This window comes from Hyperolius riggenbachi, chromosome 8, assembly GCF_040937935.1.
Source record: "Hyperolius riggenbachi isolate aHypRig1 chromosome 8, aHypRig1.pri, whole genome shotgun sequence".
In the NCBI taxonomy this organism is placed as follows: Eukaryota; Metazoa; Chordata; class Amphibia; order Anura; family Hyperoliidae; genus Hyperolius; species Hyperolius riggenbachi.
The window spans coordinates 233,597,410-233,625,293 of NC_090653.1; the positions used below are offsets into that span (position 1 = coordinate 233,597,410).

At 44.2% G+C, this 27,884-nt stretch overlaps 1 protein-coding gene across 14 annotated transcripts in view; it reads left to right on the forward strand.

Moving 5' to 3' along the window:
- ATP2B3 (ATPase plasma membrane Ca2+ transporting 3) overlaps positions 1–27,884 on the forward strand; it is a 495,057-nt gene that overhangs the window by 37,315 nt on the left and 429,858 nt on the right. Inside the window, exon 3 of one of the 14 annotated variants that reach the window (XM_068248338.1) lies at positions 4,945–5,037. The exons of the other annotated variants lie outside the window; for them this stretch is intronic. The gene's annotated coding sequence lies outside the window, so the exon portion shown is untranslated. The remainder of the gene's footprint in view (positions 1–4,944; positions 5,038–27,884) is intronic. 14 annotated transcript variants of the gene reach the window in all.

Here is a 27,884-nt window from a genome sequence, read left to right on the forward strand (position 1 = left end):
TTAAAGGTTATTGTGCTGTTTGTTATCTTTTAGAGAAGAGAGAAAGTTCTGTGTTCAGGCCCGCTTCAACATATACAGTTAGGCTGCTCCTGCTCATGGTCACATTTTTAAAACAGAATTTTTAATCACATATTTAAAAAAAAATATGGAGGAGACTTTATGGAGAAGCATGTGATTTTTATCCGCTTACTGATTGCAATTCTTTGATTGGGTTGCAGTTACATCATCAAGTATCACTTGGGGTTTCTGTATATGCTAAAAGAGGAAGCAAAAGCTGCACATGATCACATGACCCTGACCAGCCACTGACACTTCTATAGGATGCAGTCCTCTCAGAGAGATTCAGTCTGTGCCTTCTTCCTTGCCCTTTGAAAATCAGAAGAATGCACTACGAGTTGGCCACTCCCACCAGGGCCTGAAATAGACCTTTTTTTAAGGTGGCCATACATCATTCGGAGGTATGGCCAGATCAACTATATCAACTAACTATATGATCAAATCTGATCAGAGAGGGATCTATTGCCTTCCCACACACTCCACAGCCATTTTGAATAGATTTCAGCATTAAATCTATTAGAAATTGCCTCTCGCTGCCGGGCTGCCCCCTAAGTGTAAGTGAACCCCCCCAACCCCCATCCCCCCCCCCCCATGCCTGTGCTCTGTGTTAAGGCCTCACCTCTCCACCTGCGCAATTCCTGGCTATCGATGTTTGGCGTCACTGGGAAGGCCTGTACCATGTGACTCGATGCATGTTGAACGTGCGCCAGAGTCATGTTGAGCAGGTGCCGCCAAACACCATAGGAGTGGGGATAATTATAAACTTGAGGGAACACTGGCTGGGGGTCCAACAGTCATTGTGATATCGAATGTTGATACTACCGTGCATTCGATTGAGCCCTCGTTACCGGGATTTGGCCAGCATTCTCGATCTATCCAATTTTGAATTGGAAGATTGATCGAACGGCCATGTTGTAGCACCAAACCTCCTCCAATGTGACAAAATGATCGAAGTGGAAGGTCGATCGACCTGCAGAATCAAGTGATGAATGGGCACCTCAACTCTGCTTCTGCTCATGTGATCAACATTTTATGAAGGTTTTTAGCTGCCGATGCAATTTTAGCAATCTGTTTACTAAGCTATTAGCTGGTATTTTTAGATCAGTGCCTGGGAGATGGGCTTTATAGAAGACAAAGGCCCTGGGACTGAATGACAATCCATCAACCTCATATTATTACATGTCCGTTTTAAGGCCAGTGGAAGTAAAAAGTACAAAGTTATGAGAAATAAAGTCCACTGGGAGATGCAATGGAAGTTCACTTTGGTGAGTGTTGTGGCCATTCTATAATGCTCAGTGATGTCTTATATTGTGAAAAAAGCATCTTCTCCATTATTCAGTATCTATACCTTCAATGCCGTTGTTTAATAATGTATGTATCAGCTGCAGCAAGCAACATCACTCATATAAAATATATGCTGCTATCTCTGTTTAATTATATATGCCTGTTTTTTTGTTTATGTAATGCTTTGTAATAGAATGTCCTAAATATGTAAATGGAGGCGAAGCTTTATGATGACCGATAACGCAGACTCGTAAAACTGTCAAACATCAAAGCTGCTGCCAGGAATACATGAAAAAAAATGCTTTTAAAACAGGCAGTGTAATCAGAAAGAGGATGAGTGTTCTCAAAGTACTTATCACAGGTAGAAGGGTTGGGATGGAGGCCCCAAAATATATGTGTGTTAAAACGTTAAAATATAACATGTAAACTAAAGGTAATCACTTATCTCTCCAGAAGAAACAGGCACCAGTTCAACTGGAAAAATATGTATTAACTGCTTGCGCACCGCGTCACGCCAATGGGCGTGGCTGCGGAGGCAGCCCCCGGACCGCCTAACGCCGATCATAAAGTCCTGGGGCTTCAGTTTGCAGGAGATCGCACGCAGGCTGCGCGCGCATCTCCTGCTTGATAGGTGGAGCCGCTCGGAGACTGTTAAACGGTGAAACTGCTGTCTAAATACCGGGTACAGTGCTGCGATCTACAGCAGCGCTGTACTGGGGAAAGCCATGTCTGAGTCTTGGCGGTGATTGGCTGTCATAGGCTGAAGCCTTTGACAGCTGATCACGCTGATTGGCTGGCAGGGGGAGGGAGGGAGGGGGGAAGAAATAGATAATGAAAAAAAAAAGAAATGTATAAAAGATAGACAAACATAAACAAACAAACATCCGGGGGGCGATCTGACCCCACCAACAGAGAGCTCTGTTGGTGGGGAGAAAAGGGGGGGGGGGATCACTTGTGTGCTGTGTTGTGCGGTTTGGCCTTAAATCTGCAGCTTGGCCTTAAATCTGCAGTAGCCTATTTCACAAAAAAAATGGCCTGGTCTTTTAGGGGGAGTAAAGCCTGTGGTCCTGAAGAGGTTAAAAAAATTGACAACGAGTTTCGCAGGTCATGGCCCGCTTCCGCGGGTCAATACAAAAAATGCCTTGGCGGCATAAGGAGTAAAGTGTAGACGCCTCTATCTATTTAACACAGGTAGGAATGGTCAATGAGATGCAAGTAATTCCGAATTGATGCAGAATTACAGAATCTCAAGAGTACACGTCTCTCATTTTTGTAAATATTTTATTATATCTTTTCATGGGACAACACTGAAGATTGGACACTTTGATACAATGTGAAGTCAGTGTACAGTTTGTAAAACAGTGTAAATTTTCTGTCCCATCAAAATAATTCAACCCACAGTCATTAATGTAAACAGCTGGCAACAAAAATGATTACTGTTTGAGATACTGTATGTAAATGTATGTAGCTTGAAGATGGACCAATTTCAATGCCAAAGTGTAAATTCGATTGGGACATTTTCAGACAGTAAATGGTTTAAGACATGAAAAGACACTTCTACAGCATAACTGCCAAGGCCATGCTCCTATATGACTCCATGGGGAGGGGGGAGGGAGCACTTTCCACCGACTTGCTGAGTGCTTGCAAGTGTGTGACCGGCGCACAGGAGCAGCTGACAAGTTGTGAATTCACCACCTCAGCCTCCCATAAAAAAGGGTCCTAATGATTTTTTCTGAATAGTTTCATTAGGTTTCCTTATTTTCCTCACATTTCCACCTCCTCTCTACAGCAAGATGCATGTAATAAAGGTGTCGGGAAATTTGGACACAGGGCAAAGCTGATAAACGGCTTACCCTGCTTCAGCAAAAGTCCCAGCGGCATTAATTACTATTATCCATCCAGGCCGCCTTGGACTCGGGTAAGATGTAATTTCTCTGCCAGCTATTGCTGGGTGCTGAATTACGCCGTTTTATAGTACTTTGGGCGCTGTCTTTTGACGGCGCCCAAATTACTGTCTGTCTGCCACTATAGCCCTAATTCACAATACGGGCTATGGCGGCGCAAGGTGCACCCAAATCTCCTGTGCCGTTTTTGCCTGTCTCGCTCTCTGTAACCTCTCAATCTATGTCACTGACGGCTCAAGGCTGGAGGTAACATACCAAACACCTCACTTGTAATACTGCATGCATTATTCCTTATGAAATAACATTTATGAGTTTTTTTTCCTCATGAGTTGGAAATTGACTTTAAAATTTTGTATTATTATTTTCCCATGCTTTAAAAGTCATTGTGTATTGACAAAAATGTTCTATAACATCTGTTTTTTTAAAGTAAACTCATTGAAGCTGTAGACGTGTGAAAGGAGTAATAAATATTACTTCATGCTTTGTGTACACTTGTGAGTCAGTGAGACAAACAAAAGAGAGGAGAATTCTGGGTAACTTAATCACCAAGCTGTGCACTGCTGATGGTTTCTAGTTTGTCCTGTGGTCATTAACCCCAATAGCTGGGCATTTACGAATTGAATTGTGTATTCCTTCTTCTAATGCATGAAAATGGGCTTGGTGAAGCCTCAAACTGGTGATTTTGCAGCATTATACTCGATTGGCAAGTGAACCGTATGATTTTGGTTTCCAATTGTTAAGACCATACTTGCTCTTACCATTCTGGAAAACTGTGCATCCATTCTAAGATATCCTTTTATACTGGCTGATGAAGAATATCCTGTATTTTGTTTTTGTGGATGGTGTGTTTTTTACTTATAATCTTTTAGTTCTGCAATTTACACATCCTCTTTGAACTATTTGAAAATATTGAGTTAAACACCTCTATAATGCGACGCATTTTGCGTGTCGAATCTGTTTCCTCAGGCAGGAGGGAAGCATTACTCTCCTTCTGCCTGAGGAAGCGGATTCTACCCGCGAAATGCGTCGCAATATAGAGGAGTATACCTCAATAAAATGAATTCTTTATTGAATCAGACCTGTTGTGTCATCTGTTGGGAGGTAGGTCCATCCCTACCACCTATTTTAACCTGTTTGTAGAATTTTTTTGTCTATATTGGCACCTTTATTACACCAAGCTGACTCTGTGGAACTATTGCTGGTATGGTGATCACCAACCTACATGAACTTATTTTTTTCTCCAATTATTATATAAACTGTTGATGATTTCTAACAAGCTTCCTTAAAAAATGTGTAGCAGCTGCAGACTAAAGGGAAAGATAACATTTAACAGCATACGGTTACAAAACGACTTGCGATGATCTTATGCTCTACAGATTTTTTCTATTGAGAACTGAGTTTTCCTTTCAGCATTTCACTAGCTTCACAAAGGAGGAATATAGATGATGCTGTTCTAGAATGTCATTTTTTTCTCCTGCAAAGTCTTCTTGTTAACTGATGTGTGTTACAAAATCAGGAGATGCAAGAGATCCAGGGCGACTGTCAATCTCTCCGCCGCACAATTGCAGATTCACCCCGCTAGCAAAGCCCTGGAGGTTGCTTATTTCAGCTTGATGTGGCTAAATCTGATGTGTAAAAATTGCTCTACAGATGCAACCTTTTCTGTCTTATGTCTTATGAATCCCATTCATTTTGTAAGGCTCTGTGGGACTCGCATTGGACGCAATATATGGCGACTTCTATATCACCGCTGTTCACTCTGTACAGATTGCCGACCGTCAGATCTATAAAGGTAATTTTGGCGCTGTTTAATCAGTGTTGACCTTTAACCTTCTGTGCTTTTAAAGACATTTGACCTTTTACTTGGAAGATAAAATATTTTATATGTGTATTACTTAAAAGAACTCTGGTCCAGCAGTTTTTTCCTGTGATGAAGGACTCAGAAAATGAAGATGATCATATTACTCTGTAGAGTGGCCGCAAGGCAATATAAACCGAGCAGATGAAGATAAAATACATGATCAGAGGTTGCCTTCAGTAAAAACTACGTTTCCTATTTTCAGTTGTGCTGGGGAATAGAGCAGACTATACTGCATACCTTTTTGAGATAAGAAAGAGGGACACATAAGCCACACCCCTAATCACGCCCCCAGCACACCCCTAGTCACATATACCATAAAGATTTCATAAGAAAAATGTTGTTTTAGCATTCGAACCACACTGGTCCTTTCTATCCTGGTTCATTTGTCTTCATATTAACATCTGAAAATAAGAAATCTATCAACTGAACACATTGTTCAGTAGATAAATACAGATTAAGGGCCCTTTTCCACTAGCGGCAATTGCGATGCTGAATCGCAAACCGCTAGTGATTTTTAAATAGCTACGGTTTGCCAAATAACATAGGAATCGCGGTAGGTAATTTCCACTACTGCGATTAGTTTACTTAATTTCGATCGCGCCGTGGAGCGATTTTTTTTTTCTGCGATTTTGCTATGCAGTGCATTGAGGGACAAATGAAGAAAAAAGAGGGACAGAGGAATTTGGCTCCCAAAGAGGGACTGTCTCTCCAAAAGAGGGACAGTTAGGAGCTATGTGTTCAGACTTCAGGTTGCTTTGACACTAGTGTTTGGGTTCCCAAAGAGGGCCTGTCCCTCCAAAAGAGGGACAGTTGGAAGCTATTATACTGTATAAGGCAAAGTGGTGTTTAGAAAAGTAAGCTGAAGTTCCCTATTGGCCAGTAAAGTGTCCACCAGCACCATCACACTAAAGACCAGTTGCAGAAAAAAATTGTTTCAAATTGTGAGCAGCATGTTGACGTAGTGATTAGTGTTCCTGCCTTGCAGCGCTGGGTCCCTGGTTTGAATCCCAGCCAGGGCACTATCTATAAGGAAATGTATGTATGTTCTCCCTGTGTCTTGGTGTGTTTTCTACCACATCCCCAAAACTTACAGACTAATTAATTGGCTTCCCCCTAACTTGGCCCTAGACTACGATTGACCTATGGCAGTGATTTTTTTTTTTTTAATAGACTCCAATATTTTCATTTTGTATTAAAAGCTAAAAAAAAGTAGGTTGAATATTTTTTTGTCTCAGCTGAATGACACAGTTTCATGGCTTGTAATTAGTCATCTGTGAGAGTTACCCTATAGTCTGACTGGGCAGGACTGGAAAGAAACTGTAATTTTCCTACCTGAATTTTTAACCCTTACAGTGAGAAAAAGAAAACAGGAGTACAGCCTAGTTCTATGCAGGAACGGGACTTTACATACATGTTTATCTCATCATGTCACATGTCAGTCAATGTTTTAAACTGTTCCCATTTCCCCTGTGTTGTAAATGGACCATGCACTCATTATCATTTCTCTACCGAAGTGTTGAAAACATTCAGTGTTGCAGTACTTTTCAAAATTGTCAATTGTCAGTATTTTCAAAATTGTCAATAAAATGCATTTTAAACCACCAGCAAGCAAGAAAATACTCTATATAATTATATAGAGATAGAGATAGATAGAGATAGTATTTACCTAATTTTTGGTACTTTTTCAGTTGCAAAGTGCTGAAAAGTTATTTTAAATAGAAGATGAAAAAGTATCTCCTAGAAGAAAACTTGGGAGAAAAACATAATTGCATATAGGCCTTAAAGAGACTCTGAAGGCTCGTAAAAATCATGTTTTTAATAAAAAAAAAATGTGTATAACATCTTTGCCCTACCTAAACCGCCGAATCCCCATCGCTGTACACTAACTAAATCCCCTAAAACTCCCCGGGGGGCAATCTGGGCAGCGCTTCCGTGAGAGGCAGAGCTATGAGCCACAGCTCTGCCTCTCAGCGTATCTGTCAGCCCGGATTGCCACCTCTTTACCGCCCCTCTCAGTCTTCCTTTGCTGAGAGGGGCGGGGGAGAGGCGGAGATCCACCGCTGATAGACGGGCAAGGAGGCAGAGCTGCGACTCATAGCTCTGCCTCCAACAGCAGCTAAATCCACGACCAGAAAGCCGTGGATTTTGCGGGGGAGAGGGGGGGGGGGGGGTAGGGGGGATTTAGATAGATTTCAGCGGCGGGGATGCGGCGGTTTAGGTAGGGTAAAGATGTTAAACACATTTTTTAATTAAAAACATGATTTTTAGGAGACTTCAGTGTTTCTTTAAACTACTAATGATTTTGACATGCAGTTTAGCACTTGATGAGGGTTTTTTCCTTCATATGATGGAACCTGTCTGCATGGTGTGGTGTTACTAACCTGATATTAAATACAAAAAAGGCCAAAGAAGTTATTCTGGACTTTAGGATAACCAGAAAGACGGTATTGATCAATTCAGAGGCTGTGGAGAGAGTTTCAGCTTTAAGTTTTTGGGATTCACCATTGCAGAGAACCTGTCCTGGGCTGACAACAAAAAGTGTACCAGAGCTTAAAAAAATGTATACATTTTTTGGGGCTTCCTCTAGCCCCATCCGCTCGGATCGCTCCCGTGCCGCCGTCCTCTGCTCTCTGCAGCTTCGGGAACCGGGTCCCGTCACTTATGTCAGTCGGATATTATGTTCAAGGCTGGATTTATATTTTGTGTGCCACTTGGCCAAGCATGTTGTGGTTCCCCTTCCATACGCAGCAACGCCCCTCCCACTCTATGTGCAGCCCCCTCTTCCATGTGTATCATCCTTGTATGCAGCCCCTCTTTCATGAACAGCTCCTTTGAGCATTAGTTTCCCTTTCGCATGTGTTGCTCCCATTTTCAGCCTCCTCTTTTATATACTGTATTGCAATCCCTCTTTCATGTCCAGATTCCCCCGTTGGGCTGCAGCCCCCAAAGACTTGGGCCTTTGTGGCCTTTCCAAAAATCCGGCCCTAACCATGTTCCTTCTATGCACCATAGTGTTGTCATGAAGCCATTTCATTTTCATTCAATTTCATTGTGTGACAATTACACAATGACTGTAAAGTGCATGAATCTTGAATATGATAATTTGTTATGCATATTTTCAGTTTCACTGGATGCAGTTTGACGATGATGCATCTTTCGCAAACCACTAGCTATATATGCTTATCGTTATTTCATTCTGTGAAATAGAAAAGGGGAGAAAGCATTGTACAAATCAAGGAAAGCAATAGAGAGGTGACAGAGCTGGAGCTGCCTGTGCTGGAAATCAGTGTGTGTTTTCTGGCTGTATGTCAGATGAAGAGGGCTTTCAGGTCTTGAAAGCTTCCAAAGATTTCCAATACAGTCAGTGCTAATGGTATCAGCTGTATATTAATCTTGTTTTCTTTATTCTCAAAAGTACTTTCTGAGCTTTTCTGGTTTAAGAATCTCGCAGCACATCCACTGGGTAAAGATTAGCAGAGAAATCGGATAATTGTTGCCAGATCCATTTATCTATAGTTGGATTGTGTATTATTTTTATTATTGTTAAAGAGGAACTTCAGCCTAAACAAACATACTGTCATTAAGTTACATTAGTTTATGTTAATTAAAATAGATAGGTAATATAATCTCTTACCCACCCTGTTTTAAAAGAACAGGCAAAAGTTTGTGATTTCATGGGGGCGGCCATCTTTTTGATTGAATGGAGGTGACAGGGAGCATGAGACACAGTTCCAACTTGTCATGTGTCCTGATCACCCCTCCCAGCAGCGCGCTCTAGGCTTCAAATCTCAAATTCAAAATTCAAAAAAACAAATTTGCACCAAAACAGCAGACCGAGAGCAACATCAGAAATCCCATCATGCTTTGCACAGCATCAGAGGAAAAATGCCCGGGCAGTTTCTTTGATGGGGCAGAGCTTAGCTTCTGTGCACCTAAAAATGAGGCTTGGGTAAGAAAAACAAAGTTCTGATGCTGTGAAACCTTTTCAGTGCTGCTGGGTAGATTTTTAGCCTGGGGGTTCACTTTAATTTTACAATTAATTTATTAACCTCTTGCCGACCGCGTCACGCCGGTAGGCGTGGCCGCGGTGGCAGCCCCAGGACCGCCTAACGCCAATTGGCGTAAAGTCCTGGGGCTCTGTTTTGAATGAGATCGCGCGCACGCTGCGCGCGCATCTCATTCTCGGAGGGCGGAGCTCCGCCCCCTCTTCAGTCTGCCGCTCGGGAGACTGATAGACGGCGTGATCGCCGTCTATTTACCCGTACAGCGCTGCGATCGGCAGCAGCGCTGTACTGGGGACAGCCATGTGACACGGCTGTCCCCCTGGGACACTGGAGAGCGATCGGCTCTCATAGGCAGAAGCCTATGACAGCCGATCGCCACAATTGGCTGGCTGTGGGGAAGGAGGGAGGGAGGGAGGGAATATATTTAAAAGAACACGCTTTTTTTTAAAAAAAAGAGGAACAAAAATATTTGCAACCAAAAAAATAAACAATCCGGGGGCGATCAGACCCCACCAACAGAGAGCTCTGTTGGTGGGGAGAAAAGGGGGGGGGGAAATCACGTGTGTGCTGTGTTGTGCGGATCTGCAGCTTAGCCTTAAAGCTGCAGTGGCACATTTTGCTTAAAATGGCCTGGTCACTAGGGGGGTTTAGCACTGCAGTCCTCAAGAGGTTAAGCAACATAAGGGAAGATAATTATTTTAAGGGTCAAATGAAATAGAAGAGAAAGAGATGGCAGTAATGGCAATAAATGAAATGCCTGATCCATAGCAGAATGCAGCAGAGACTTAGTAATCACACCATAGGGTCACTACAATTATTGCACATACTATGGGAGGCAATGAAGAGCTGGGGCCACGGAATAGCTGGGACACACTACTGGGGCCACCGGAGAACTGTGACACACTGCTGTGGACACTGAAAATCTGTCACACATTACTGAGAGACACTCAAGAATTGGAACACACCACTGGGGGGGGGGGGGGGGGGGTTTGTGTCACTGGAAAATCGGGATAAATTACTGGGCTCACTAGAAAACTGGGACACACTACTGGAGTAACTAGAAACCTGGGAAACACTAAGGCCCAGTAATCACATCATAGGGTCACTATGATTATACCTTCTGTTTTAAGAGGGCAAACTTTTGTTTTGCATAGCATTTTAGTAAGGATGCTTTTTGGTCTCTTTCAGCCCCTTTACACTTTCCTGGGAGTTCTGATTCACCATGAGCTTGCTGGGCAATGTGTAACTCTACAATTATTGGGACACGCAAGTAATGTTTATATGGTAGAGCTCAATAACTGTCCAATATGTCCCCATGGATTGCTTCAAGTCCCCCCCTTCATAGAGGGACTCACCAGATGTTGCGGCCAGATCGGCCCGTCAGCGCCTCTGGGGCATATGGCAACTCCACTGCCTCCAATTGGCAAATCACCGTCTATTCACAGTCCTCTGTAAACAGCAAGAGAAGCCTCCATAGTGTAAAAATATATTTTATTAAAAAATGGTAACATACACCTTTAAAAACATATGGGTCCTCAGACCTATTGCACTGCAGACACCCTTGGGTTTAAATATAGGGGTTGCTTTCTATGGCAAAGCTTAGCGTAAATCAGGGGGGTCTTTGTGGTCTTCACTGCGTACAAAACATCCGCTCACCGCCAATTAACTTTCCGCCGCTAACCAAGTTCTGGTAAGAAACGCCGGCCACATCCAGCAGGCTTCACCTGGTTACATCATAGCTCCACCCACTGGAAAACTATCCAACACTACTAAGATTTAGGAAACACTGGGACCACTAGAAAACTGGGAAACACTACTGGGGTAACAGCAAAACTGGGATAGAGTACTGGTGTCACTAGGAATTAGGAAACACTGGGGTCACTAGAAAACAGGACTGGAGTCACTGGAAAAATAGGAAATACTGTGGTCACTGAAAACCTGGAGTAACTGCTAGTGTCATTGAAAAGGTCGTCATTACACAGCTGGAAAAGCTGGGACACACTACATGGTGTCACAGTAGAAACCTGGGAAACTACTGGAGCCACTGCAAAACTGGGATAGAATACTGGGATCACTAAAAAATTTGACACACTACTGGGGTAACTGGAAACCTGGGAAACATTATGACTCACTGAAAAACTGGGGCACATGAGTGAGGGTCACTGGAAAACTATAACACACTACTAAGAATTAGGGAACACTGGGATCGCTAAAAAAAATGGGAAACACTATTGGGGTCACTGGAAAAATGGTAAACATTGCTAGGGTCACTGGGAAAATGAGAAACACTACAGGTGTCATTGGAAACCTGGGGTAAACAGCTAGAGTCATTGGAAAGGGAGGCATTTGATAGCTGAAATAGCTGGAACACATTACATGGTATCACTGGAAAACTGGGGCACACTATGGGAGAAGCTATAAAACTTGCTCACACCACATGGTGTCACTGTGAAGCTGGAACTCGCCACATAGTGTCACTGTGAAGCTGGGACAATATGGAAGCCGGTGGAAAGACAGCACACATAAATAGGTGCACTGGAAATACTACCAAGGCACGGCAATGCTGGGCACACACTGCCAGAATCACCAGAAGACTGAAGCACAAAAAAGGGAACACAGGACAATTGACACTAATGGGAGCACTGGAAACTGCATACTTCCTGCAGCTACTGGACGGTGAGGTGGTGGAAAACAGACACACACTATTGGGAACTCTGAAGTGCTGTCCCACACCAACAGTGTACTGGAAAGCTGGGGTCTAGGAATGAGCGCATCGGCTACAGGCGGCAACAAGGGTAAGTTAACTGCCCCCCACCCCTGCCGTGGTCTGCAAGTTTTAATCGTAAATTTGTATTCTGAACACAGGAGCACTGCGGAGCTCATCCCCACTGAAAACACACTACATAGGCACTAAAGTGCTGGGGCAGACTGCCAGGAGTACATTACTGGGCACACCTGAGACCTGTGCCACAATACAGTAAGTTCTCGAAAGCTGGCACACACTACCAGTGAAAAGGGAGGGGGGGGGGGACTGGGGCATTTGAAAAGTTAGTCACAATCACTGGCGTATCCAGACGGGGGTTCTGGATGTATGGAACACCCCCCTGAGACTCCTGTACCTTTAAAAAAAAAATCGCTGAAGCAGACAAGCTGGTAAATATACAGAGGCTTGCCTGCAGGGTCTGTGGGAAAAAACTCAGCTCTTTCCCTATTGTAAAGACTGCATGTAAACAGCTACATAAGGTATGTCACAGGTTGAAAAGTTTTTGACAGCCCCTAAACTCCAGGAGGGCTGCCTGCTGCTTGTGTGAGAGGCTGACCAATCCCTTACATCCTCCACACCCCTATGGACGGTATACCTGTATCATTCCCCTATTCCCACAATCCTCCCCACCATGTTGTTAATGTTTTGTTTTTGCTTTGGCAATGCTAAATGTATTTGGTCCTGCCAATAAAGCTTTTTTGGATTTGGCTGGCAGGGACAGGAGACACAGTACATGCAAGTAGCCTCTGTGTGATGTGGGACTGCAATACAGATACGCTATCTGCTCTTTCTCAGTCTCTCCACTCCACCTGGAGGGCAATCTCCCCCCAGGCACCCTTTCATTCAGTGATTTAGGGCTGGTGTCTGGTGTATTCAGGTTTTTTGTTATAAGGCAATGCAAAATTCTAGGCTAGCTGATAAAACTGCAATTAAAGGGCAGGCAAGCTGGTATATATACACAGCATGATGCAGAGCTTGCCTGGAGGGTCCGTGGGCAAAAATCTGTCTCTCCCCTATGTCATAATGACTGCATCTTGTTAAACAAGGTGAACATTTTTTGACAGTCCCTAGACTCCAGGAGGGCTGCTTTCTGACTTGTGTGAGAGACTGGGACAGGGACAGGAGTCCTATTACAGGCAAGTAGCCTCTGTGTGATGTGGGACTGCAATACAGATAATGCTCCATCTCAGGCTATTCTCAATTTCTCTCCACTCTTCTCTCTGGGCTAGTGCACGCCAAAATCACAATAGCAATCGCTAGCAATTAGTTAGTGCCATTTTCAGAGCGATTTCTGAATGAATCACTCAAAAAAAATGCTGCATGCTGTGGGAACACCCACATAGGGTAACATTAGCCAAGCGCTTTTCAAATCAATGTTGATTTGAAAAACGCTCAGAAGCCCTCTTGGTGTGCACCAGCCCTCCCTCATTCACCTTTGTTTCCCTCTTCCCCTAGAGCTGGCTGCAGGGCCGGATTACCGACCAGGCAACAAAAGCAGTCGCTTGGGGCCCCATTCAGAGTCAAAGGGGCCCCATTAGCACATAAACCAGCCCTTGCCATCCTGTCAGCGGTGGCTGGATGGTATAATGGTTAAAGGGACTCTGAGCAGTGCAGTAACTATGGAAAGATGCATATCATTTTAAAGCTCTCTTTCTCCTCTTTCCAATGATATCTAAACGGCTGCTCTATGCCTTTTAGTTTTCGATATTTTCGCGATTTAAATCGCGGCCACAGGACGACTTTTCTCCAAAGTCAGCGGTGGCTGGATGGTATAATGGTTAAAGGGACTCTGAGCAGTGCAGTAGCTATGGAAAGATTCATATCATTTTAAAGCTCTCTTTCTCCTCTTTCCAATGATATATAAACAGCTGCTCTATGCCTTTTAGTTTTCGATATTTTCGCGATTGAAATCGCGGCCACAGGATGACTTTTCTCCAAAGTCAGCGGTGGCGCTGGATGGTATAATGGTTAAAGGGACTCTGAGCAGTGCAGTAACTATGGAAAGATTCATATCATTTTAAAGCTCTCTTTCTCCTCTTTCCAATGATATATAAACAGCTGCTCTATGCCTTTTAGTTTTCGATATTTTCGCGATCGAAATCGCGGCCACAGGACGACTTTTCTCCAAAGTCAGCGGTGGCTGGATGGTATAATGGTTAAAGGGACTCTGAGCAGTGCAGTAACTATGGAAAGATGCATATCATTTTAAAGCTCTTTTTCTCCTCTTTCCAATGATATATAAACGGCTGCTCTATGCCTTTTAGTTTTTGATATTTTCACGATCGAAATCACGGCCACAGGACGACTTTTCTCCAAAGTTGGCAGCTCGATTCAGCACAATGCAATGAAATATAAGGAACCCAGGGGGATATAATTACAAACATCATGCTGGTAGGTGTGAGGATGTAATGAATTAGTTGTGGGTATGCTTAAAGGCATATCCACAGGCACTGCTTGGAGTCCCTTTAAGGGCTCTGCCGCTGACACAGGAGACCAGGGTTCGAATCTCAGCTCTGCCTGTTCAGTAAGCCAGCACCTATTCAGTAGGAGACCGTAGGCAAGAATCTCTAACACTGCTACTGCCTATAGGGCGCGTCCTAGTGGCTGCAGCTCTGGCGCTTTGAGTCCACCAGGAGAAAAGCGCGATATAAATGTTATTTGTCTTGTCTTGTCAAATGATGCCGTGCGCTGCTGATTGTCTTCAGAGCCAGGCTCTCCTCCTAGGTCCCCCTCCTGCTACTGTGCGCTCTGCCGCTGCCCACTCCTCCCTCCCTTCCCACAGAGAACCACAGCTGCATCAAGAATGATAGCAGCAGATGGCAAACGCTCACTCACCTATCCATGATCCAAGCAATAGAGATCCCGTCATCTGAAACCCATCTGTCTCTTCTACAGTGCAGCCGCTCGCTCTGAACTTCCTGATTCTCAGATCAGACATGAAGTAGGAAGTAGTAATAGTAGTAGTAACAGAGCGGCAGCACTCTAGAGGAGACAGATGGGCTCCGGATGACGGGACCTCTATTGCTTGGATCGCAATAGGTGAATGTGATTCATCTGGTGCTGTCATTCTCCCCCACTGCGGCTGCCTTCTCTGCTGGACTATCGTATTCACTGGGATGGAGGCTGCATGGTGGCTGTCTAGTTTGGGAGAAAATTGGTTGTTCGGTGGTGGGAGTGGTTATGTAATTCTGTCTGGGGAACGGCTTCCGGTTTGGCGGTGTCCAGAGCTTTCTGCTATTGCCAGGCTGGAGATGCAGGGGGAAAGTGCTGCTGCTGTGATATCTGGCGCCCTCTTCACAGGGGTGCCCCAGCCCCTGAGTGCAAATGTCCCAGCCATTCATCTCTCACTCTGCATTTTGCCGCTGCTATTCCCTGCATTGTGCACCCACAGAGGAAAGCGTGCTGTTGCCCATAGCAACCAGTAGCTCGGCTGCCCGGTGTGTGCGACATATTGCTGTGCAGCTGCATCTTCTGATTCTATTACGACATGATGGGGGGGCCCAAATCAGTTACTTTGCTTAGGGCCCCATTTAGCCTTAATCCGGCTCTGGCTGGCTGTGTCTTCTTGCCATACAGGAAAGCTAAATAAAAGTGCAATCCTGGTGAGGCAAATTATTATTATTTAGTATTTATATAGCGCCGCCATCTTCCGCAGATGCATATATCCCTGCATCATATGGATATCGCTTGCGCTATGTGACGTGACATATTCCACTGAATTGTCCAAACTAAATCTATCTCCCGTTCCTCTCTCGGGAAGTTGTTCCAGCGCTGTCCCCTGTTCAAATTTGCTGCTTCCAGAAGTCTTCAGAAACACTTGTGTCCTTGAGTACTTCCAAAGATAGGCAGCTCCGTAATACGCCAGCGCACTTTTGTGCATGGGCATTATGGAGCCACCTGTATTCGGAAGCACTCGGGGACATACGTGCTTCTGGACCTTTCAGGAATCCCCCCCTTAAAAATCCTGTGTTTGCCCCTGACAATATGGGGGGATACTACACTGCTGACACACACTAATTGGGGCAATGGAAAGCAGAAACAAGGACACGCTACATGGGTCATTGAAAGATGGCACGCACTGCAGAGGACACGCCCTTTTTTGTCATGTGGGCACGCCTATTTTTTGAAGTTCAACTCCGCCTTAAAGTCTCTAGGTATGTCTGTAGCTGGAGTTCCTTTCAGGTTGGTCGTCAGGCCTCAATGCCTATGGCATTCACAGTAATGGGTTTTATTACTACTAAACCTGAGAAATGATAGACATTAAAGAAGTGAAGACAGTGATCAATAAGTGACATGAGAGACATTGCAATCAGGGATGTTTCATCCGGAAAAGACATCAGCCTTGGAATCGGTTATTAAGCCCTGGTTTGCAGATTCGAAGCCTTCCGTGTTAAGTCACATCCCAGTGGGGTATTTTTAAAAGGAAGCCAAACCTCCGAAGACTGAACTTTTAATTCAGACATACCAGAGCTGGCGGTGCTTGAATTAGACTTTGTCTGTAGACTCCATTTCCTCTTAGTGGTAGTCTATTGGGATGTTATTTAATCAATCTCTGTGTGACTGCGTTATACGATGATTTAATTATTAAACCTCTCGGTGACTTGTCCTGGACACAGAATATCCTGGCAACTGCACATAATAGAAGCACAAGGGCACAGGCGGGGTCAGACCCCGACACACCACAGCACTGCAGAGCCAGATGTGATTGGCCACAGTACACGTAGGACTGCAGTGTGGGCAGTATTTTGCTCTGTCTGTGGGTTAATTAGGTGAGTTTGTTCATTGCATTCTCATAGAGCTATTCTTAAAGCGGAACTGTAGATCGAAAATAAACACATTGTTTCACTTACTTGGGGCTTCCTCAAGCCCCCAGCAGCCGTCTTGTCCCGCGCCGCTCCTCGACGTGCCTTCGTTCTCCCGCCGCCAGCTACTTTCGGTTTCACCACCGGGCCACTGTGACTGCACGGCGGCTGGAGAACGGAGGCTCGGGCAGGACCGGCGCGGGGCAGGACAGCTGCTGGGGGCTTGGGGAAGCCCCAGGTAAGTGAAACAATGTGTTTATTTTCGATCTACAGTTCCGCTTTAAAGGGAATCTGAAGTGAAAATAAACTTATGATATAATAATTTGTATGTGTAGTACTGCTAGTAAATAAAACATTATTAGCACAGATGTTATCTATGCAAAATTGCTTCTTTGAGCTCTGCCACTTTATAAAGTCATGGACAGCACTGTCTTTTGAAGCACTTATCTCAATGGTCTCTCATAGTTTCTTCTTTGTTTATGGTTTTTCTGCAGAGAAAATTTCAAAGGGTCACTAGCCTGCTGAGTGTATTGTGGAAACTGCAATTATTAGAGAATGATGCACTGTTATAAATAAAAGCTATAAACCAGAAAATAAAAATATGACACTATTTTCTTTGCTACTAATGTTCTATTAATTATCTGTATTACACAAACAATTCATTATATCATGAGTTTTTTTTTCGCTTCAGTGTCACTTTAAAGCGAATAGAATGAAATCCAGCATTTCTTCTTTGCTCTAAAAGATTATTTACAGCATATTATATACTACCAATATTTTTTTTTACTAGACCAGCATTCAACTAGTTAAACACAGGACTTACAAACTCCCTGTAGGGAAAGCTGGACACATCTGAACTGGAGATAACATTATCTTGTGTTTACTTAATTGTATCAAGGAATGTAAACAATTCTCTGACTGCGCAGACTCTCCTGAACACAGACAGACACTCAGAAAGCATTTCTGCGTACGTTACAAGATGAATACACCAGTTATGAATAAAATGCAAAGGCAGCTTTCAGAGCAAAAAAATGTACTTTGGGAACTTGTAATTTCTAAATGAATAATAATACTTATGCACAAAAGCAAATATGATAATTGTATGGCATATAAAAAGTATATAAACATATTTTTATTGAATATTATGTCAGAGTTTTTACCGCTTTAAAGAGGAACTGTAACAACAAAACATCCCCTGGGGGGTACTTACCTCGGGTGGGGGAAGCCTCCGGATCCTAATGAGGCTTCCCACGCCGTCCTCCATCCGTCAGGGGTCTCGCTGCAGCCCTCCGTGCAGCGGTGACGTCAATATTTACCTTCCCGTCTCCTGCGCAGGCGCTCTGACGGCTGTCGGCTCCGAAGTAGGTGGAAATACCCGATCGCCGTCGGATCTGCTCTACTGCGCAGGCGCAAGTTTCCGGCGCCTGCGTAGTAGAGCGGACCCGACGGAGATCGGGTATTTCCGTCTATTTCCGTGCCGGAAGCAGCCACAGCGCCCCCGCTGGAGCCAGCAAAGGTAAATATTGAAGCTACAGTCGGCTCTGTAGCCGGCTGTTTGGAGGGCTGCAGCGAGACCCCCATGGGACAGAGGACGGCGTGGGAAGCCTCATTAGGATCCGGAGGCTTCCCCCACCCGAGGTGAGTACCCCCCAGGGGAGGTTTTTGTTGTTACAGAGTCTCTTTAAGTGTAGTTTCTCCTGCTGTCCATTTATACTGAGGGCCTGTGTATAAAATGGCGGTTTTTGCTTTTTAGCTGCCTTTTGTTTGCAGTGCATCACAAAATAAAGCAACTACCTGCTGGCTGTAGTTGTTAAGCTGTGTTTAGCACCACTGCAGTGAGATGAGCAGTGAGATGCGTCTCTTGGCTGCCAGTTCCATATTGGCTTAAAGGACATCCGAGCTAAATAGCTTGAACTGCGCAAGCATAGAAGGCTCCAGGCTGTGGGAGCAAGAGTGCAAGAGGCACATGAACCCGCCCATGCATGCGCAGAAGGCCGTTACCACAGCTGTGGATGGTGATCTTACATCACACTGTAGGGCAGCAGAATTGCAGCGATGTACCATACAGACTGCTAGGGGCTGGAACAAGCACCAGGTAAGTAAATTTTAACTAGCTTGGATATCCTTTAAAGGGAAACTTAACCACTTTACCCCCCCCCCCCCCCCCCCGGTACGGATTTCTCCGTCCCTTTTTACACCGCTCGCCCGGAGATCAATGAATGGGAAATTCCATTCCCGTTCGTTGATCTAAGCCCCCGCAATGATTTGCTGCTTCTATGAGAAACAGCGCGATCATTGTGATTTTCCCAGCCTCATAGTGCTTCCTGTAAGCGCTTACAGGTCGTATGAACACAAACTCACTGGGGCCATCTTGTGGCCAAATAGTAAAACTACACCCTAAAGCATTTTACATATACAAAAACATTAGTTTTACACAATAAATTAACTCATTACCTCCCACACTCCCCAATTTTTTTTTGTAATTAAAAAAAAAATACAATAAAAAAAACATAAATAGTTACCTTAGTGACTGAACTTTTTAAATATTTATGTCAAGAGGGTATAACACTGTTACTTTATAAACTACGGGCTTGTAATTAGGGATAGATGCAAAATTGAAAAAAATGCACCTTTATTTCCAAATAAAATATTGGCGCCAAACATTGTGATAGGGACATAATTTAAAAGGTTTTAAAGCCGGGACAAATGGGCAAATACATTTCATGGGTTTTAATTACAGTAGCATGCATTATTTAAAAACTATAATGGCTGAAAACTGAAAAATAATAATTTTTTCCCACATTTTTCCTATTTTCCCATTAAAACACATTTAGAATAAAATAATTCTTGGCATAATGTCCCACCTAAAGAAAGACTAATTGGTGGCGAAAAGAACAAGATATAGTTCATTTCATTGCGATAAGTAATAATAAAGTTATAGAAGAATGAATGGAAGGAGCGCTGAAAGGTGAAAATTGCTCTGGTGTTCAAGGGGTAAAACCCCTCAGTGGTGAAGTGGTTAAAGGAATACTATCAATGCCCAAGCGTTCTAAAATGACAACGTACAAATACAGGTAGTCCTGACTTACGAACGCCCGACTTACAAACAACACGCCAATACAAACGGCATGGATTCTCTGTTTCCATGGGAACAAGTAAAAAAATGTCTCATTGAACTTGTAGTTTTTGAGAAAATCGATTTTAAAAAAATCAAAGAAAAAACGGCTTTTAAACTTGTATAAACAGGCACAAAGGGCAGATGTGGCACAGTGTGGGACACTGGCATCACAGGGGGCACAGAGGAGGTACAGGGGACAGAGATGGCACAATGTTCCGACTTCAGAACAGATTGAGGTTTAGAACGAAACTACAGTCGCTATCTCGTTCGTTAACCAGGGACTACCTGTAATGTCTAAGTAGCAGTGTTAACATTTTTCTACTTTTCATGTTAAATATCAGAGGCAAAAGCTTTAATTCATTGTGTGTACATTTTAACTACGTTTGGAATGTCTCATTTGCATAGGTGAATCTCTGCAGTCTGACATGCTAAGAACAGTGTAATATTGAAGCAGATTGTTTGAAAACAGGTATCAGGTTTCACACACTACAGTATTACAAATGTTTATGTTGCGCATAAGATACATTTCCTCTGCTCTATGTGAGAGAAAGCTCTGCCTGTCTCTGACTGAGCTCTCTGCATACAGAGTTATCAGATACACTGTGAGGGAATTTCCCCCCTTCCCTCATGGCTGAGTCTGCCGTAAGAAATTCAGCAGTCTGCCGTCAAAAAAATGTGAAAGGAATTAGATAACAAATAGATAAGCAGTGAAATGTATACACCAGTACTTAGCAGCACTTCCCAAACAATTCCTATTTCAATTAAAAAAAAACATGTTAATCGGTAGTGTCCCTTTAAGTGAAAAAAAAAGCAATTTAACTTACCTGAGGCTTCTTTCAGCCCCCTGCAGTCGTCCTGTGCCCTCGCTGTGATTCCATGACCCTCCAGTCAGCCGCAGCGCCCCTCTGAAAGCTGGCCAGTCGTGGGCTACTGCACATGTGGCCCTGGGCTGGTGCACCTCCTGACTAGGAGTGCTCTGCGCATGCACAGTAGCAATTTTGTTTGTACTGCACAAGTGCAGAATGCTCCCATGCACGGGACAGTGATCAGCTGACAGAAGGATGCTGCAGCTGACCAGAGGATTGCGGAATCGTTTTTTCCCCATTTTAGGTTTCCTATAAGTTGCTCACACAACTGACTGACCAATAAGAAAGTATGAGAATGCCCTGCCCCTTCATGGACTGCTGCAATTGATGGCCAGGGGATAATCCAGCATCCGTTCCCTGACTGGGAGGGGCTTGCAATCACTGCAGGGATGGCAAACTCTTCTGTAGCCATTTAGATCACTTTCAGCAATCCAGGCTATGGATAAGCAGGCAGAAGTAAAACTGAGCATTACTAGATGCAAGCAGCGGCATTGGGGGTTAACTTGCCCTGATTGTTGCCCCTGGTGCCAGCGCTCTGTGACTCTTTACACCTTCCCAATCATCTTTGTTTCTAAGCGCTTGACTTGGGCACTGACACATGACTACTGTACATTAATTAGAGCCGCATGTGCATCAGCAGTACGCAATGGGCAGTTCATTAGTGTGCAAATCTAGCACCTGGAGTCCAAAGCAGCATGTAGCTGCAAAGCTACTATGGCCTCAATTCACTCAGGGCCCGTTCAGATCAGAAATGCGGATGGCCATGCGTGCGGAAACGCGTGCGGACCGCAACGCGTACGAACGCATGGCCATCCGCGTTTGTGTGCGTTGCGTGGCTGACCCCATCACTGAAAGTGAATGGGACAGCCACGCGTTTTTGCAAAATCTGCGTGCAGCATGCGTCCCCGGACCGCACAGGTCCGGAACGCATGCAGTGTGAACATCAGACATTGCACTCTATGCAATGTCTGATGTCGTGCGTTTTGGCCACCTGCACGCGTTTCCAAAACGCGGCTGGAAACGCGTGCAGTGTGAACGGGCCCTAAGGGTAGTTTGGTAAAATAATTTAGGCCAGTAAAATATTAAATTACATCACTTTACACCTTTTTTTTTTTTTTTGACCAAATTCACTAAGATTTCTCGAATGCAGTAGAAGTTTGGTAATATAACGAAATAGCATACTTCAATTTACTAAGCCCTGCTCGGTTAGTCACACCAGCTGTGAGCAGGTCAGGAAGGAAGCTGTGAGTCTTCCCACAAGTGGTGCTTACAAAACAAGAAGAGAATCGAGAGCCCAATATGGTGCAGTATTGTCAGCTAAAATGAAGAGTTCAATACAATTTTATGTATATATATACTCACAAACACGGGTTACCCATAGGCAACCACTTTAAATGCAGGTGGGGAGCATTAGGATCTGACCCCACTCAGGTTAAGAAGTCGCTCTCTGTAGATAGTAGATGGGGATGCACCCCTCCACCCAGGGTGGACTAAAAGATCAGCAAAAACTCGGTATACAGAGGCGCCAGAGTAGAATAAAACATTTTAAAAAACCTATTGCTTGACCCACTGAGTTGTGCTCCCATTTTTTCCTGAGGAAGCGGGGTCACGCCCGCTAAACGCGTTGCATTTGTGGAGTTGAATAAATTATTTGACAATTCTGTTTTATTGAGACTCAAGTGAGTTTTCTTTTTTTGTAAGAGGGAGGTGAGTCCACCTTAACATCCCCCTCTCCTTTTAAGCGGTTTTTAAAACGTTTTACTCTACTCTGGCGCCTCTGTATACCGAGTTTTTGCTGATCCCACAAGTGGTGTGCACGAGTCAGACTTTTTCTGTCCAGTGCATCCCCGCCAGCATCCCTTTAGATGTGCTGCAGCCACTAGAGCATACATGTCAAACTCCGGCCCGTGGGCCAAATTTGGCCCACGGAGCCATCAGATTTGGCCCTCAGGTGGTTTCCCCACTTTGCATTACGTTTGTCCCACTCTAGTCCAGCAGAGAAGCTATATTGGAGGGTGAGCCCTAGATCACCAGGTAAGCCATATGGGGAGGGGGACAGCACTAAATGCCAGGGAACTGTACAGGAGAGGGAAGGGGGCAACTAGACAACAGGAAACTGTTATAGGGAAAAGAGGGGGCCAATAGACAACAAGAAAGTGTACAGGGGAGAGAGGACCACTAAACATCAGGGAATTGTATGGGGGGGACTATTAAATAGGAAACTTTATAAGAGAGGGTAGCCACTAGACATTGAGGTTGGCCCGGGACTTGGTCCCAGAGCTCAATTTCGGCCCACTTTGTTTTTGAGTTTGACACCCCTGCACTAGTGGGAACTCTTCTGTATACCAGTATATAGATATGCACAGCTAAAGGGATACAGAAAAGCCTTTTTTAAATGTCTTCTTCTTCTGCTCTGCGGTTCTAAAGTCCCACCATCCAGAGTATTGGATCAAAAAGGGTGAGAAGCAGGGTTGTGTGGCTCTCCCTATTGGCTACAAATCTTTGTGAATTGCAATTTCTTGACAATTCTTGAGGTAATTACAGCAAAAGTTAGTAATTTACCTCATTGGTCGGTAATTGTACTTTTCAGTGCAGTAATAGGTTTAGTGAATTGGCATTTGCCAAGGGGATCAGTAAAATCAGCTGTTTTCTGCATTACCGAATGCGGTAATACTTAGTGAGTTGAGGCTATTTAGTGAACCGCAGATTCACCTTCTTCGTTGTTTGATGGAGGCACTTCTGAATGAAACTGTGTCCCTTTTATATTTGTCTCCATCCAGGCCCACACTCTTCTATGAGCGCCTAGTCTTTCTTTACCCTGAAACTTTATAATGCGTTCATGAAACTTTTCTGTGTGTACTTGTAGATGTTATTATCAGCAGCTCCCGGCGGAACAGCTTATGCTTTAGGGTTAGTGGTCTTCGGGGAATATGGCCTTATTTACTTTTATGCACTTTAGCGCTTACTGGAAAGGCTGCTTTTTGCGGACTGAATGCACGAGCAGGATGAGAATTGACAGCCTGCCAATGTTGGGAGATAATCCTTCAGTGTCATGATGAATGTAGCATTACTGTACCCTTGTCCTTGCTGGTAACAGAGTCTATGAGACTTCGGATTAATTTGTGGCTTACATTATCATGCTGCTTCTTAATGGTCCTTATCTCAGCTAGTTATTTATCCACTTATTTACAGGAAAACACATTTGAAATGGAAATGTTGTTTAAATGCTGGTTTAACGTCAATGTACATCAATTTTAAACTTTGCCTACATTTCACTAAATAGGAACTGTAACCAAGGATTGAACTTCATCCCAGTCAGTAGCTGATACCCCATTTCCCTTGAGACATCTTTACTTTGTCTCAAACAGATGATCATGGGGGTCTGTATGGCTGATTTTGTGGTGAAACCCCTCCCACAGTGTGATGTCAGGACTTAGGTCCTGACAGTTTCCTGTTTGTGAACAGTGTTACACTGTGGGAAATAACGGCTGTTTCCTACTGCCAAGCAACTAGTATCTCCCTTTGTGCGTATGTACTGTATCTATAAAAAAAACAACAACAACCTTTTAGCCTATTGCACTGTTAGTGGGTGTGGTTATACATAATGGCAGATGGTGCTGTCTAGTTTTTTTTCATGTCTGCCAGTAGTAAAGATGACGTGCAGGCTGATTGTGGATCAAACAACATGAACAAATGACATGGTGAATGCCAATCTTTTTTTTATGTCTCTATTTTTTAGCTTCTCACTTTGCAATGTATTTATTTATTTATTTTTTCCCTTTTTGCAAAAGTTTCTCTTATAGTGGATTGAAACACAGCATTTCTTTACTCTAAAAGATTATTTACAGCATATTATATACTACCAGCATTTTTTTTTTTACTATACTTTACCGAAGTGTAGATAATGTAGATAATGTTATCTTGTGTTTACTTAATTGTATCAAGTGAGGAATGTGACACATTCTCTGACTGTGCAGACTCTCCTGAACACTCCTGAACACAGACAGAACATAAGAAAGTATTTCTGAAAGATGAATAAACCGGTTATGAATAAAATGCAAAGTCCACAGAGCAATAAAAGTGTACTTTGGGAACTTGTAATTTCTAAATGAATAATAATATGCACAAAAGCAAATATGATAACCGTATGGCATATAAAAAGTAGATAAACATGTTTTTATTGAATATTATGTCAGATTTTTTACCACTTTAAGTGTAGTTTCTCCTGCTGTCCATTTATACTGAGGGCCTGTGTATAAAATGGCGGTTTTTGCTTTTTAGCTGCCTTTATTGAATATTATGTCAGGGTTTTATACCGCTTTAAGGCTGTATTCATGCTGTACCGAATGAAAAACTGATCCTGTAAAAACCGATCATCTTTTTACAATGGAATACGTTTTTCATCCGGTTCCATCCGTCCCGTTTTTACATTGCCACCCACTCCGTACTTGTCACCATTGCGTTTGCATTCTTCTGCTGCCGTTGTTTGAATCCTCTGCACGCTAGAAACGCCTGTATACCACTCCCAGAGCTGCATCAGAAGCATCAGGCACCTATTGGTCTGCAAAAGACCAATAGGAATCCTCCATGGAAGGATTTCCACTGGTCCACTACTCGGTGAACCAATGAGGGAGCGACGAGTCCCATACGTCTAATGCAAATCAATGGGAGCTCTGGGAGCTGTAGACTGGCATTTCTTCTGTGCAGGACCCGAATGGCCAGCGGAAGTTGCATATTTTGCAAAACATATGCGGCAAACAGCATAGAGAGAAAGGGCACCATCTGTTCTCATAGGCTAGCATTGATTCCGTTGGCCTCCATCATCATCTGAATCCTCACAGAACTCATACCTATCTGCTTGTCGGAATGGAACAAATGGATCCGTTTTGAATGAACTGATGTAAACAGATTCTATTGCTGTGAGCCTTCCAAACTCCTCATCCTATTCAGTCATCACTGAGAGGAGATGGAAGGGGCACAGACCTGACTCACCCTGCCCCAGTGGCGTAGCAAACGGGGATACAGAGGTTGCGACCGCACCGGGGCCCCTGGACCAGAGGGGCCTATTGGGGGCCCTCATTCATCCATCTTATTAGCTTTTCACAGGTGCTATGCTGTTAATGAATACCTCTATATGTGAATTGAATAGTGCTAATCCTTAACTGTTTCCTCACTCTTATTAGACCCCTCTGACACTGAAACTGCCATTGGTATGTTTTGGGGCTTCATATCAATAAAGTCAGGGGGATGTTACTAAAGGGGTGCAGCCCCTGCGATCGCAGGGGGGCCGAGGGCTGTGGGGGCCCCAACTACAAATCTTCCCTTGCTCCAATACAGGGGACTATACTTCAGATCAGGGTTTTTTGTGGTTACACTTGTTATGGGTGTGAAGATTACAATGGCCACACTTGTCTTATGACCCTTTTGATATGGGCCCCCAGGCCATGAAGGGCACTATGAAGGGCAAGGGAAGGGGTGTAAACATTTGGAGGCCCCATCAAAGTTTTGCTGGGGTGGGCCCATGAATTGAAGTTACGCCACTGAGTAACATGCTTGGGGCCTCATGTACATCTCGCACTGGGGCCCCACACTGCCCTGCCCCCCTCCTTTCTGTGTTGCACAGATGGGAGCAGAGGGAGGAGGCGATGGCTCTGTGCTGGGGAAACCACTCCAACTCTATTTTTAGCTGAATACTTTGTGCACAAATCTCCTGTTCATTTAATTTGATTTTCCAAAATGAATTTCCATGTAATGTTTCCACCAATATGAAAAGTAAATGCAATGGCATTTTCTCCTACTCACCGTTACTAAAAATGAAAGATCTATGCGGGTGAACTACAGATATACAGTGGGTTGCAAAAGTATTCAGCCCCCTTGAAGTTTTCAACATTTTGTCACATTACTGCCACAAACATCAATTTTATTGGATTTCCACGTGAAAGACCAATACAAAGTGGTGTACATGTGAGAAGTGGATCGAAAATCATACATCATTCCAAACATTTTTTACAAATAAATAACTGCAAAGTGGGGTGTGCGTAATTATTTGGCCCCCTGAGTCAATACTTTGTAAAACCACCTTTTGCTGCAATTACAGCTGCCAGTCTTTTAGGGTATGTCTCTACCAGCTTTGCACATCTAGAGACTGAAATCCTTACCCATTCTTCTTTGCAAAACAGCTCCAGCTCAGTCAGATTAGATGGACAGCATTTGTGAACAGCAGTTTTCAGATCTTGCCACAGATTCTCGATTGGATTTAGATCTGGACTTTGACTGGGCCATTCTAACACATAGATATGTTTTGTTTTAAACCATTCCATTGTTGCCCTGGCTTTATGTTTAGGGTCATTGTCCTGCTGGAAAGTGAACCTCCGCCCCAGTCTCAAGTCTTTTGCAGTCTCCAAGAGGTTTTCTTCCAAGATTGCCCTGTATTTGGCTCCATCCATCTTCCCATCAACTCTGAACAGCTTCCCTGTCCCTGCTGAAGAGATGCACCCCCCGAGCATGATGCTGCCACCACCATATTTGACAGTGGGGATGGTGTGTTCAGAGTGATGTGCAGTGTTAGTTTTCTGCCACACATAGCGTTTTGAATTTTGGCCAAAAAGTTCCATTTTGGTCGAATTTTACCAGAGCACCTTCTTCCACATGGTTGCTGTGTCCCCCACATGGCTTGTGGCAAACTGCAAACGGGACTTCTTATGCTTTCTGTTAAAGAGAGACTGAAGCGAGAATAAATCTCGCTTCAGACCTCAGAGTTAGCAGGGGCATGTGTGCCCCTGCTAAAACGCCGCTATAGCGCGGCTTAACGGGGGTCCCTTCACCCCCAAATCCCCCTCCGTAATTCGGGGGAGAACTTCCTGGTTGGGGCAGGGCTAACCGCCGCAGCCCTGCCCCACGCGCGTCTGTCAGCGCGTATCTCCGCCTCTCCCCCACCCCTCTCAGTCTTCCTTCACTGAGAGGGGCGGGGGAGAGGCGGCGATGCGCCGCTGACAGACGCGACTGGAGGCAGGGCTGCAGCCGTTAGCCCTGCCTCCAGGAGCGACCAAATGCACGACCAAGTCGTGCTGGGGTGGGTTTGGGGGTGAAGGGACCCTCTTTGTGTGGCGAGATAGCGGCGGTTTAGCAGGGGCACACGTGCCCCTGCTAACTTTGAGCTCTGAAGCGAGATTTATTCTCGCTTCAGAGTCTCTTTAACAGTGCCTTTCTTCTTGCCACTCTTCC